This window comes from Rhinolophus hipposideros (genome assembly GCF_964194185.1).
Source record: "Rhinolophus hipposideros genome assembly, chromosome: 3".
Taxonomy (NCBI): domain Eukaryota; kingdom Metazoa; phylum Chordata; class Mammalia; order Chiroptera; family Rhinolophidae; genus Rhinolophus; species Rhinolophus hipposideros.
In genome coordinates this window covers 32,021,557-32,036,992 of record NC_138049.1, presented here as the reverse complement: position 1 = coordinate 32,036,992, position 15,436 = coordinate 32,021,557, and the positions used below count along the sequence as shown (strand labels likewise).

General features: G+C 34.2%; 1 protein-coding gene across 20 annotated transcripts in view; it reads right to left on the bottom strand.

Moving 5' to 3' along the window:
• PTPRK (protein tyrosine phosphatase receptor type K) overlaps nt 1-15,436 on the bottom strand; it is a 511,921-nt gene that overhangs the window by 318,743 nt on the left and 177,742 nt on the right. The window lies entirely within an intron of this gene.

Sequence of the window (15,436 nt, the reverse complement as noted above, 5' to 3'; positions counted from 1 at the left end):
AACTAACAAGGTGGGGTCTTCTAGAATACAGACATAGAAAGATACCAAACAAGTAAATTGAATGCTTATTAGGTGATAGACATTGGTCAAAGAATATAATGTGTATTAATACATTTGCTCTCTGCTATAACCTGTAACCTATTCAGTCAAATATCTTTGACTATTTGAATGTTCAAATAGGTGACTCACGTTCAAATCCAGTTCCCACTCTAAAAATCTCTAGTGTTACTAAGCAGAGATCTTTTAATATCAAACAAACAAAGCAATAACTTACGGGCCTGACTGACACACAGGGTGCATCTTACCTTTCTCCTATCCATAATACTATTGCAGGGAGATGGGATAAGAGTATAGGCACTGAAACCGTTTGTGATTTCTAATCTCCAGATCACTATATATAGAAGCGGTATGATCTTTTGCAATGTACTGACAACCCTGAACTTCAGTTCAGGGAAAAAGGACACTTTGCAATGTAAATTTGAGGACTGAAGTTTAAAATGTTAAATTTCTAAAGCTGAGAATCTGACATATGGTAGATTTATTTACCTACCTGGAGCCTCACGAAGCTGTCAGCTAATCACCATAGCTATTGCACCCAATTCTGCAATTAGTCCCTATGTTCTTCTATAGCTGCAAGTCTGGTTTGAAAACCACTACTCTACTCCACTTCCTGATTTTATAACTATTCGTTGGTTATCTATCATGGAGAGGCAGAGTACATAAGGAGACTTGCCCTCCTATAACCTCACAGTCCCATTCTCAAACATAGTCTCTGCACGACAGGCAAAGGTCATGTAATGCCAAGTGCAAAAACGGAACTTAAACATCAACTGCCAGTAGCAGTCTAAGGACCTCTCGAGAAAACTAACCAGTGTTTCTCATGTCACTGTGCATTTTAACAACGACACATTATAACAAAAATGGAAATATATCTATTTATTGCACTTAAGGTACAACACAAATTTTATTATACAGTATTTTTTCCCTAGGATGTAATTTTAACTTAAAACCATTAGGTATCGTGTCAAAGAACCCAGTGTTACAATCATTACATTTGGACATCTCTTCCTAACCAACTTATAGAATTAATCAACCCTTTGGGTCTCCTTGTTAAAACACAGGAACATTTGCCTGTGACACACTAAACATTCATTGACCCTAGTCTACCCAGCTCAATTAACCCCCAACAATAGGTTCAAATCATGGAAGGTAAAAGAGTACTTCTACTATGTAAGAAACCAAAATTTTAACTCTGTCCAGTTCCTGTTTGGTGGTACTCTATGATTCAGAGCTTTGCGAAGATTCCATATGATAGCACTACCAGTATAAAATAAGCTAACTATGATATTTACTGACATTACATTCACTTCATTTTTCCCAGTTTTCATCTCTTCTTTTGTAACCTGGAATTCTTTTTTTTTTTTTTTCTTCCTGATTCTCATAGATTGCACACTAAAAAATAAATTGACCATATGTATTTTTGGAGAAGTTATGACATTTCTTTAACAGGATATCCTGGATCACAACTCAATTTATAGAAGCAGGATGTTTCTATTTTAGGCTATAATCACATTCTGAAGTCCATGGCTGCTTTACGGAAACGTCTTTCCGATTCACCATAGCAGAGGAGAGCAATTACTGCTTTTAACTATGAGGAGGCCTGAGATCTTGGGTAAGTTACTTAGTGTTGGTTATTGGGCTTCAGCATCTTCCCAAACCCATGAGCTGCTTCTCCACTGCTGTAACAGTTTTGTTTTGGTTTGTTTTTCAGTGACATGTTATAGCAGTAGTACATTTGGATTATTTCAACAAGTTTGTATCAGTTATGACTTCTGATTGTCAATTTTAAACTAGTGCTCTCTAAGTGACTTAGAGACTTTCAAAGAGTTATTTTCTTGTATTTTAAAATAAACTTTGGAATAAAATGTGGTTTGCCTCACATTTTAATTATATAGTACGATATTTACCATGTAGACCATTTAGCAATTTTCAGCCAGTGGCACTTTAAAGCTATAATAATTTTCATATTGAGGAAATGGGATGAGCAAAGTATTTTAATTTGTTGGAACCACCAATGTGATCATTAGAAAGACAAAAATCACAAAATAAAGCTTGTTTAAATTATCCAGCATTTCAAGGGTATTCGATGTGAGTTAAACACAATCTTTTTTAAAATGCTGATTTTCATTTCTACAATGTTTCTGCTAAAAGGGCTTTTGTCAGTGCAGCCTGACTACTGCTACATTTTCTGAGTATTGTGGAATAATATGCATTTATTGCACAGTTCCAGGAAGGAAGAAGCCATCTAAAATTCGCCAACTGATTTCATATAGCGGCGATTTCCCCAGTAGGCACCGTGAAGGTACCTGCCTGTTTGGTAGAAGATGCCTGTCTATTATCCCAAGCATAGAGAACACTATGCTGTTCTTATCAACTTACAAAAATTACTTTTAAAGCCTCCCAGAATAAATAGTTACTAAACGCTAGTGTCAAGAAATTCTACAGTATGCATTTCTCTCATTCTTTAGGTTATAATTTAACCTTACTTACAATTGTTCTGTTACCAACTAACTAATACCTCCGATTTCTAATGAATTCAGTTCTATTAAGTTGTAATTTAGCTATCTCAAGACTTAATAATAAAACATCTGTGCGCACACACATATAAGGCACTAACTTTTAATTAATGTAACTTCTTTTAATGTGGCCTTACAAGTATTCCTTATAGTCTGTTGAGCAATGAAGTTCACAAATATATTATTAAAGACATAGGAGAAAAAATTATATGCTTATAATAATTTGTTTTCAAAGTGTAATCTTTCTGGACTGTGATTTGGAATGAAAATTAAAACCTTTGAAAGAGATATAGACCCTTTCATCCAAATTTAGAAATGCACACTAGATATACAATCCTATATATGTATAAAGACATAGCTTTAAAAATGTGTTTGTCGCATCATTACACTGTTTAAAATAGAGAAAAACAAAGTTTTAAATGTTCAATAATAGGCAATTTATAAAGTTACAGTAAATAAGTTTGATGAATAATTATGCAGTTATCCAGAATGATATTATTAAAATCACTTAGTGGAAGATAGTCTCAATATGTTAAGTAAAATAAGCAGGTTAGAAAATTTACTCATTTATGGAAAAGCATGTAAAAAATCCATTTGCATAAATGTATGCATATTCATATGTATATCAATGTGCATGCACGTAGGACTGCAAAAGAAATGCAAAGCAGATATAGCAAAATGTTATCTGTATTTTTGGGGAGAGCTGTAATTATCTTCTGTTTTCTTATTTTTATTTATGTATATTCACTGAATGTTCCACAATGAAACATGCAATAGATTTGTACTTTTTAAAAAAGAGAGAAATTACATGAATATTATCTTACATGAACAACATAAATAATGATAAATACTTAGGAAATAAAGAAAGCTATTTCGCTTTTTAAAAGTAAATCCTATTTGCATCCTACAGATTAACAACATCTTGGCTTTCTTTCAACAACAACAAAAAAATACAAAAATCAGGAACGTCTTATTGCAATTCATTAAAAAAGAGATAGAGAAGCACTGAATACTTAGACCAAACAGCATTTTTTATTGAAAAGAACAGCCAAAGAAAGCAAGTCCCATATTCATAAACACCACAGTCTAATATCTAGATGAATAAATAATGCCCTATGAATTGCATGTCTTAATGAAATTTTTATCTTTAAGCTATACTTCTAGGAATAGCATAACACAGGAAATAGGATTAACTGCAAAGAAAATAATGAATAATAAATAAGTTTCCACACTTCATCCTAAAATTCTTTCATTTATATATATATCCTTTAGTACACTAACATAATATTTTTATTATCAGTTCTTACTAGGAATCCATTGAATGTGCCCTATAAACCAAAGTGAGAGACTTTTCAACTTTTCTGCTTAGTATTAACAGCCCTCCATAATCTGATCACAAAGTATTTTTACCACTTTACCTCCCATTCTCATACACCACCTTCTCCAACCTGACAGAGCCCTCACTATTTTCTCCACATAGCACACAGGTTTTCTTCTCCAGGTGGGCTCATGTTCTTTGAAGTAAGCCTCTCATTTAAGCCCCAAGACAATCTTTACCCATTGTTCTTCTTCAGCCCAGCCCATGTTAAGCTTCCCCAGTCTGGAAGCCCTTTGATACACAGTTTCTGCCTTTCTTGTTCTGGCCCTTAATTATGCACTGCTATTGCATATATAGGGATCATTTATCTCCCACAGAAGAATAATAATGTTCTCTTGGAAAACATCTGATTTATTTGGAATCCAATCAGAAGAGAGCAGCCACACAATAATTGTAATAGTGAAAGTGTGATATAAAGAGTTACTAAGTGTAAGAGAGTAGAAACTTTAAAGTTATAAACATAACCCTAAAGAATAACCACAATACACAAGGAGAGAAAGAAGTGTTGAAAGGGGAGGAAGGTTGCTGAGAATCAGACTTCTTTAAAATGTGTAGCTGCGGTCCAATGGGTGGTGAAAAAGTATGTTGGGTCACTCAAACCAGAGCTCGTCCACAGCTACGGGGCAAGCAGGAAACACTCCCTTCCAGCAGGGTGGCATGAGGCCTGGGGAGCACCATGTGCCCGTTGGGTAGGGCCACGGAAAGGGGGTCACCAAGCCAGGGCTGGTGCTGCAAGCTCCCTGAGGGACTACGTGCTCTGGGCAACTTTCAGCTATGCAGCACCAGCAAGAAGAAACTAAAACAGAAACATCATTCAACCAGGAATAGAACTCCGTCCACTGAAATGCCCCTTCAGCACTCTCTATTGACAAAGCTTAACAATGTGAGATCTACAAAGGAAAGGTGTGCAAAGGGTCAAGTTCCACTATCACAGAGCAAGTAATGGAGGGTAGTTTTTGAGTGGTGAGGCAATTAACTGATAACTGGAACAGCATCGAACAAGGGTCTTGCATATAGTAGAAGCTCAATAAATACTTCTTACCTGTAGTTTGTTAGATGAATGACTGAATAAGAAGACAAAGAAACCAGCTCTTAGAATATAAGAACATATAACGGTTGAGGCAGTATCAGCTCTATATATACGTAAGCTAAATTATCAGAAAACATCAAAACAACAAAAATGAAACAAACACTTGGAACTGGTTTATACTGCTTCCAGACAGAATCATTTGATGGAAGAGTATAATGTTTGGGAGTATGCACCAAACATTTTCGTTAGAGCCACTCACATAGGAAACCTATTGAGTAAAGCTTCTGAAACATTTCAGTCTCAGGACCCCTTTTCCACTTTTAAAAATTAACTGAAGACATCAAAGAACCTTTGTTTTGGTTAGTTCTATCTGTCGATATTGACTATACTAGAAATTCAAACTAAGAAATTTCAAAAACATTTTAATTCAGTTAATATTAACAACAGCAAAATCATTATGTTAATGTAAATAATATATTTTTATAAAAATTATATTTTGCAAAAAGTCATATGGAGAAATTTTTACATTTTTGCAAATCTCTTTAATGTATGACTTAGTAAAAGATAACTAAGTTCTCATTTGTAGTTCTTCATTCAATCTGTTGTAGCACTATATATCACTTAGCCTCTGGAAAATTCTACTATACACTTATGAGAAAATGAGAGAGAAAAAAAAAGTATCTTAGTGTTATTATGAAAACTGTTTTGACCTTAAGGATTCCGAAAGGGTCTTGAGAATACATAGTGGTCACTGGATTACATGTGGAGATCACTATATTTTAATACACATAATTATTTTTACCTTCATGCTCCAAGAAGAACATTATCAGTCCTGTTATTTATACTGAGTCTACTTTGCTCATTCAATTTTGCAGGGTATAAAAATGTACTGTATGAAACAAAAGTCTTCACTGGGATACTGGATGTCTGGAGAATGAAAATGGAAAAAGCTCAATTATTTTTACACTAGTATGAATTTAAAGGCTGTATTAGTCAGAGTTCATCAAAGAAACAGAACCAATGGAGGGGTTCATCCAAAAATCTAGACCAATGTCTGGAACATTCGCTATGGAGCGGGATGTTTTTGTTGTAACAAACTCTGACATCTTTCTATTTATGTTTCCTGCTCTGCATGCCATCGCACTTCTATCATTCTTTCTTATGCATCAAATGTACCATATCAATCTGTGTATCTCCCCTGTCCTGGAGCAAGCTTTTTAAGATCAGAAACCTCCTTTTCCACCCTAGTACCTATCAGGTAAACTCCTGGTGAACTGAACTGAAACAAGTAAAAATTTAGAACTTCAAAAATTATAACAATGTTGTGTTTTCAGAGATAGAACAAAACATGGAATCTGAAATGACTTTAAACCATGTTCTCAATCTTAACAATTCCCCCAAGGGATTCCATTATCTGAGTAAGGTTGACATAGGTGCATGGTCTCACTTCTTTTTTTTTTTTTCATGATCTATTATTCATTTTTTAAATTCTTATATTCTATTATTTCTAAGATAATGCCTCTTTCCTACTGGAGTTCACCCTGTATGCCACAGTTTATTGCTGAAAGGCAGAATGAGGCACACTTATAAAATGTCAGATCAGAAAAAGTAAAGTTGTCCCTCAAACTCACTACAAAAGGACTGCCATCTTCACAGAATCTTAGTCCCAACAAATTCACACCCCCTAAAATATCCCTTCCATTGCCTTAGCAAAATGTCAAACTGCTGCATTCACGTTCTGCAGAAATAAAACTTCATATAATCCCTGAGTAAGGGCTTTGTATTCGTTCTAGGTACCTAACTTACATTTGAAAATAGAAAACCTCGTGATTCCAGAGAACAGCTTCCAAAATTTTCAGGCAACACAAAAGACTAAAAGGAAAGTTTCAGGTTAAATTAGCACAATATTTCTCCTCCTTGGGAGACTTGGGAGACTATTCTCCTCATGGAGTTTACCTGCTACGTGTTAAGATATAGGAACTGGTCCAAACATCGTTCTCTAGTTTTCTCTCTTTCCCCAACAACATCTTTGAAGGCAAAAGTATGACTACGTGGCCTGTACTCTGACCACCAAAATTTTCATTTAGTCTGCTGTCGAGAATAAATGAGATTATCTCCTATGTGCTACAACATGCTGACTAGGCAGGCCCTTAATACTTGTTCTTTTAGACATACTCATTCCTTTCTCTATCAAATAGCAGAGAGAATCAAACTAGAAAGTGTATGAAAAGAACATTTAATTTTTCAAATTAAAAAATGAGATGACAATGTTAAAAAATAGTACGTTTCAAAATTTTCACTTCAAATTGGTTGTTACAAAATAGTCACGGGGATGTAAAGTAAAGCATAGGGAATATAGTCAATGACAGGGTAATAATTATACATAGTACCAGGTGAGTACTAGACTAGTCAGGGGAATCAATTCTTAAATTATACAAATGTCTAACGACCATGTGTACACCTGAAGTTAATAAAATAATATTGAATGTTAACTATAATTGAAAAACTTTAAGAAAGGGGGAGCTGAAAAGAATTTTTCTACTTCCATGGCACCTGAACCTTTCTCAATCCCCGCCTTCACAACACTACCTAACCCCTTTCATCCCAATGTCAACCCTCCTTCCCAGCTCCTTCATTCCTATTCCTTTCTAACCCTCCTTTATGGCTTTTTCTTTCTTTAAAGCCTGATATAAATATAGAATACTCTCCCAGGAAACACATACACTCAACTTAACCAACAATAGTAAAGGACTCACAGATGTAAGTTTAAAACCTTCTTTTCTAAGATTTCTCAGATTTCTGAAATTGTGACATCCCTACTCCATGTCTTTCCAACTCGCATAGCTTTTCTGCTATGTAGTACTGAAATGTTTTGAGAAGCAGCTGCTAAAATAAAACACAGCTTGAGAGGGAATAATCCGAGTCACATTATAAAGGCAAGAGAGTCTTTGTCCAGCAGCCAATTTTGTAGTCATCCCTTGCCTTTTCAAAGGAACCGATATTGGGAAGAACAGTGAAAGGTAAAGGTAGTAGAGCCTGCAGGCCCGGGAAACCGCCCAAAGATTAAATATCATGCTGATGATTCCAGCCTGTTGTCTGGATATACTTTAACTCTGTTAATAATGGAAGGCAAAAACTTAAGGTCAGTAGAGAACAAGTGTATAGTGCTCCCATATTTCCATATAAATGGATATTCCCAAAGTCAAAATATTCTACTCAATAGTAGAATTATTTTACCATAAAACCAGGTATAATAGAATAGAATAGAATAGAATAGAATAGAATAGAATAGAATAGAATAGAATAGAATAGAATAGAATAGAATAGAATAGAATAGAATAGAATAGAATATATATATTAATATATATAACACCGGGTCTTATATTAATTTTTGCTCCAAAAGACGCATTAGAGATGATTGTCCAGCTAGGTCTTATTTTTGGGGAAACATGGTAACAGTCTGTCTGGAGGTACCAAAAACCTATGTTAATATACCAGAAGTGCTAGGCTTTATTTTGACGCAAAATTAATAACAAGGGTCAACAATTACTCCTGAATAAGCAATGGTAAGTAATGACCAATTAGAGAAGAACTGAGATTGAGCAAAATTTTTCAACTGCGTTCTCAGGTTCAAGGGTAATGAGGTTACAAGAGCAGTTCAATTGCCCATCAAGGAATTTGCTTTCTTTATTAAACCACAAAAGTTACAAATTACACTAGACACTTTATAAAAGATTTAAAAGAATTAAATTTATTCCAATTCATCCAAATGAAATCATATTTGTATCTATGAAATGGTTAAAAATTCAGACTGAAGTCACAGACATAATTCTGAAGCCTGGCTCTGACACCACACATCCCAACCTTCCACATCTCCTCCACCATTTTTGGACAAAAAGCTTAGGCCCACAAAATATGATTGTCTTAGGTATAAAAAACACACATATATATATATATAAATATATATACATGTATTTATATATATTTATATATTTATATATATATATGTGTGTATGTTGTTTGAAAGCACTGTTGTGGGGATTACAAAAAAGAGAAATATCAAAATAAACACATCTTCTTACTTTTTTATTTACAAAGTATTATCTAAACCAAAAATCTGTCTGCTTGTTGTTAAAAACAGTGCCTGCCTTAGGAGGCATAAGACAAATAAAAGAAAAGCAAAGCAAAAGGGAACTGAGATCATAGGATATTTGGGGAGGGGGGGTATTGAGTATATAGAAATGAATAAAAGAATACAAATGAGAGGAGAAAAAGAAAATAACTGCTCACACTTTATAATATCAGATCTGGGAAGACAGGAGGAAAGAGGGAAGAACCAGATGGTAGAGAAAAATGGGGTTGCATTTATTTTCTGTCTTCCCAAGTAACTTCGCAAACCATACATATATGAGAAAAGAAAATGAGGTCCCCTGACATTAAAAAGCAAAAGAGAGCAGTATCATTGCCACAAATGTTGAGATTGTTGTTTTTGGTCACTACATGATTGATCTTCTATAATTCAAGAATTTGATATAAAATTAAAGTTAAAAAAAAAACACCTGAGACATTCTGAAAGTCTCCTGAGCCTACATTAATTTAAGACAGCTCTGGTGGAATTAGTGGTTCCCAATCCTAGAGCACAGTATAATACTGAATCATATCACTGTGCTCTACGATAAGCTATCCTACCTCCAATGCTGCCAATCTATCTGTTATTAAAAAAAAACAACAAAAAAAAAGCACCATAACACACATGGTCAATTGTAAAGTGCCATATTTACTAATGGTAAGGAAAGAAAGGGCATGCAAATATTTTTCTGACTGTTGGCATACAATTAATTCAACTTCCTCTTAGCATAAACAATCACCCCGGGATATTCTTCCAAAAAATCACAACTTTTAGACAGAAACAGAAAAGCTACATGAGGCAAGTGACCTCTGTTCCAACAGCACTCTCATTGCCCTGAGAGTAACTGAGCATTGTACTTTAATATTTTCATAAATGCTAACTTAATGTTCAATGGGAGAACACAAACATTGAGAAATTGCAGAATTTCAGTTCTCACACTAACTTTTAAAAGCTTTTCTCTGGAGTGTACTGTAGCAGCTAAAATAGAAAATAATTTTAGCCAAAACAAGTAACAGTGGGAACTCTGACCAACAATCAAACACAGGTGTTTCCCCACCTCCCCCCAAGGGAAGATTGTCTTCCTTTTATGAAAGGGAAGAGGGAATTTTCAATAATTTCAGAATTTTGACTTTCAGATCTTTCGATCTACTATAGAGATGAATTTTCAGAACTTCAGTAATATCCATAAGATAAATTGAAACAGCTTAAACACACAGAATAGAGTCAAACTGCTCACTTTGAAAATAACCAGAAGCAAAGAAATGTCTCCAACATTTTTTTTCTCTCCTTCTAACTATATTACCAAGCATCTCCAGGAACTGTTTGTATGACTTAAAAAAAAAAGTGATTGCTTTTAAATGGTCCCATAAGCAGTGAGTAAACTCTGCGAACTGGCAGTGATTACTCCAATCATGATATACATCCATTAGATGTGACATGATTCTACTGATTGAAGCGGATGTCCAGAAAGAAATAATACTCTTCATTCCATCTGGTTCTCAAATTCCTCTCAAGTTGGTCCATATAAACCTTGCAATGCTTATCTGCCATGAATCACCAGCATGATTTCATAGTTCACAATTCATAATGACACAATATGCATTTTTGCCTTGTTTGACCCCTCCTTTTTGCTTAGGAGACTTGTATTCTCTTTTTCTCCCCATGGAACTCAATTCTCAGTTACTCGATGAATTCCTCTGAGTGATCACATGATTTGATAGGTAATTAACACATTTCACATTCCCTACTTTGAAATGTTATAATGTACAGAACTTCCCAAACTCAATAGTAAACTTCTTAAGGGCTATTGCTACTCGTTATCCCTTTCCACATAGTGATCTACATTTAGCAGATATCACATAATGTCAATAATTATGGAGGTTAACTGGAATATATTAATAATAGAACTATTTAAAACACTAAAAGTATCTTATTTAATTCATTCAAACGTCCAGTGAGAAAGATACTGAACATATAAAACACTAATATACAGAAGAATATGAGGTTTAGAAACATTAAATAAGTTGCTCAGAACTCAATCCAAATCTAATACTAAAACCATCTTCTTTAGCTTCTATATTATACTGTCTTTCAAAGTAGACAAGAAATTTAGTTTATAAAGAGATAATATAATTTAAATATATTGTTTAAATTGCATGGGAACCTAGTGAGTATGAATTTAAAATGCTCTAACAAACGCCATTTCAGTATTTTTCCTTCATGCGTCTTCTTCCAGGTATGGAAGGTATGAACTATCACACAAATGATCAAAACATCAACAAGTACATGTCAAAACAAAACTGTGGCAACCTCTTTAAAAGAGAGATCGGCTATGAGATTATATAATGGAAAAATATGCCCTGATCCCTTCTTTTTTTCTGAGAAAAGGAGGTTAGAGTTGTAATCTGAAGAATGACTTACAACTGAGGAAAAGAAGGAAGATCATTCAAGGCAGTAGAAACCACTAGTGCAAATAACCTGAAGGCAGAGCAGATTATAATGCATAAGAGAAACTGAAAGTTTGGCTGATTAGGAAAAAATGGGGGAGATAAGGATGGGCATGCAGAAAGTAAACAGACCAAGAAGGCCTCTGGGCAATGATAAAGAGTTTTGCCTTAACTTTAAATATTATAGAAAGACATGGAAATGATTTAAGTTGGGGGAGGCAGAGGTTGCTGTCTTAATTAGATTTACATTTGGAAGGTCACTGTGGCTACAGTGTAGAGAATAGATGGGTAATAAGACAGTGAGCAGCATCGATAAGGGGGACTAGTTAGGAAATAGCTTTAGCATTCCAGTAGAGAAAAATTGTGTTTAATTATGGTAGTAAGTAGATGATGGAAATGATGGGAAGAGATAAACCTCAGCAAGAATTGTTGCATGAGATACACAAGTGAGGAGACAAGTGTCCAAAATATAGAACTGTATTTCTCGTTGATATACCCAAATAGACAGTGGTGACATTCCGAGTCTTGGCACGCTGGACAAACTACAATTTTGGGGAAAAGATCAGTTCAAGTTCTTTATTGTAAACAGTGTAATCTCCTGTATTGTTTTCAGGAAAAAGTATTAAAGGATATCACGAAGCCCTAACAATTATCAAAACATACCCCAGCACCTCTCCAGTGGAGACCCCTGCTGGGCAAAGGCAACACTGCACCCTCCACCCACCCTGAGTCGTGAATCCTATACTTTGCTGCCCCTGGATATCTATGCTTCCACTCTCTGCAGAAGAGAATTCTCACGATACCTCCTTTCTTCAATTAATAGCTCCCTAATCAAAGTTCCTTTGGGTGGTCTGAATAGTAGAGATTTGGTGACCTGTCAGTATCCTACCTATAAGGGCAGCTGAAAGGTGCTGGACTTCTTTCTGAGGCCATGAGAACTTACAAGGCAAGAAATCAAATACAGCAAATGCTGTCAAAAAGAACAACGAATACCATCTAAAGTAGAAGGAGAATTAATTTTGTTGAAACATACCAGAGAAGATATCAAGTGGGCAACTAGATATATGATTTTGTATCTTAGCAAAAAGATCTTGGCTATGAACAAATACTTGTGAGTAATCTGCACATATATTTACACATGTAAATTCCATAAAGCTACTGTGTTTTTTAAATTTTATAAACTTTTCAACAAAAGTCTTAACTATTTCATAAACATAACGTGACAGAGTAATTTAATCAAATTAATGTCATACCATATACATATTACTATGGAACACAGAACGCCACAGTCTGGTTACAAACCTTTTTATGACTAGTAGTGATAGAAACTCTACAGAAGATAAGAGGGAAATTCATTCTGAACATCTAACTTACATGGCCACCTCTGGTAACTAAGACTGTTCTTAAGATTTTGTATCAAAATGTCATTTCAATAGAGATTAACAATTCAGGTAATTTCCAAACCTCACATTAAACTCTGTCTGCAACTAGATTAAAGTCACAGAATCTTGCATTCACACATAACTAGTTTGAGCATCTTGAGTATTACATTCACCTTCATTAAACACATCTTTGAATCTAAACAACCATTTCCTGTTTTTTTTTCCCAAACAAAATCAAAATTCCCTGTTGACTATGCAATAGATTTATATTGACCATTATTCAATTTAAAAGACAATGTGTTCTGACAAAGGAAAAATTGACAAGACACTGAAATAGACATATATTTATTTGGAGAGGAAAAATTGCAATTAATTGTGATTGAAACTCCACCGTACTTATCCTCTCCATACTAGTAGTTTTGGCCTAAAATTTCTTCCTGAAACACAGAAAAGTACTTAAATATCCTTCTATAAAATGAACATAAATCAATAAATGAGACTGAAACAAGTCCATTGTGATAAATAAGCTGCAATGACTTCGGCTGCATGAAGAAATTCACACTGCTGTCAACTCCAGCATCCTAGAAGGACTTGGGGCTAAGGACCTCCTTATCAGGCCTCAAAGGGGAACTGCAGTTGTACCACAGGGCCTCTGATTCTTCTTTTTTTGTTGTTTTTCTTTCTTTAACTTAATAACTTAATTGGCTTTCACCATCTTAACCAGAAGGCCATCCCTTGCTCTTCTTTAACAAGTACAAATGGTCTCATGATCAAGTTTCTTAGGGTGGTATGGAAAGAGTGATTTCACCCACCTTTCTAGTTGTCCAGCATCATATTTGGGATGAAATGCAAAGGTCAAAATTACTACCAGTAACTCTCCAGTAAAAACAAAACCTGATAAGGAGGGTGGTGGTGGGAGAGTTGTAGGCTATTAAAGAACCGAGCAAAAGAAAGATACAGAATCCTGAAGAATCTAAATCTTATACAAACAATAATTTGTTCAGATGAGCTACAAGAAAGATAAGATTTCTCCAGTGACTAGGATTTGCTCCTAAAATAAGTCATTTTGTCTAAGTATAAATTATTTCTTAGTTCTCTATCAGGTAAGTAACACTAAGAGTTCAAAGGTCTAATCTGTCACAGTAAAGCCATATGGCTCATAACATAAACATGGCAACCAGATAAGGTTTCCACAGGCACCGGTCTCAGTATGTGTGTTTTCTTTAAAAATCCCCTCATTCTAGCGGACCCAACAGCAGGGTAAGTATTATTACTTTTACCGTAAAACCTCTAAATGTGCAAGAAAGCATGCTCTGTTAAATCCCCATAGCCATAAAACACTTTAAGAGAAAACTCTTGATTCAGTGTTTCTCAAACATGAGTAAAATACCAATCTTTAAAAGGGAAAACTTTCTCACAGAACTGTGTGAACTCAAAATATATAGATAAATCTGAGAATTGCAAAAGTTTATTCATACAAATAAATGTAAAACGCAGTAAAATTTAATAAAGAGTTACTTAACATAATAAATTATGTTTGGCAAACTCAACATTGCAAATATTACATTGAATAGTGACAGATATATACATGTTTATTTTATATACTACATTTCACTTTTGGGTTTGATTCTTTTAATTTTGATCACAATGCAACATCATTTCATCAATGTTATTATAATCTTTATTTTTCTTTGATAGAGATTTTTAGTTACTGATTTATGCTGTTGATGAACCAATACATTGAATAATGCAATCCAAAATACAAAAATAAGAAAAATCTAAATCTACTTACTAAAAAGCATTTTCTGAATATTTACTATATCTTTTGTTAATGAGGTTTTTCAAGCTGATATGTACAAATTAAGGATGCACAAAATATGTGGTAAAAATAGTATGATATCATCTATTATAAAGTCACAGTTGACAAGTTCCTCATGCTTATGGCAGATATTATCTGCCACAGAATAAAAAAAATTCTCCCACCACTTTTCTTTATCGGAATTATGGTTAAATTCATGTGTACCCTAAAGTATGATGCAATTGGTACTTTCAAGCAAAGATGTAAATATAACATCAACACAAATGTAAATAAGGCCTCTGAATTACTTCCCAATCATCCAGAACATCTTAATTATAAGATGTGTAGGTGTATAGCCATTTTAGACTCATAAAAATAAAAACACAATTTTTAAAACTTTCATAGAGCTCAGAGAATATGCCTGTGGATTATAATTTGAGAAGCACTACTATAGCTCACTTAATAAACTCAGCAACAAAGGCCATCCATCATTCATAGTACAGATAACTAAACAGTAAGATAAAAAAAAAAAAAATCACACTGAGATAAAATTATGTCTAAACAACCTAAATTCATTTTCATGAAAGAAAATGAAAACTTTAATTTTTCTGAAGAAAAATATTTTTTAAAAAGATACTACACCCCAATAAAGTTTAAAAAAAAGAAAAATTAAAAAGATACTCAGTGGGATTCACT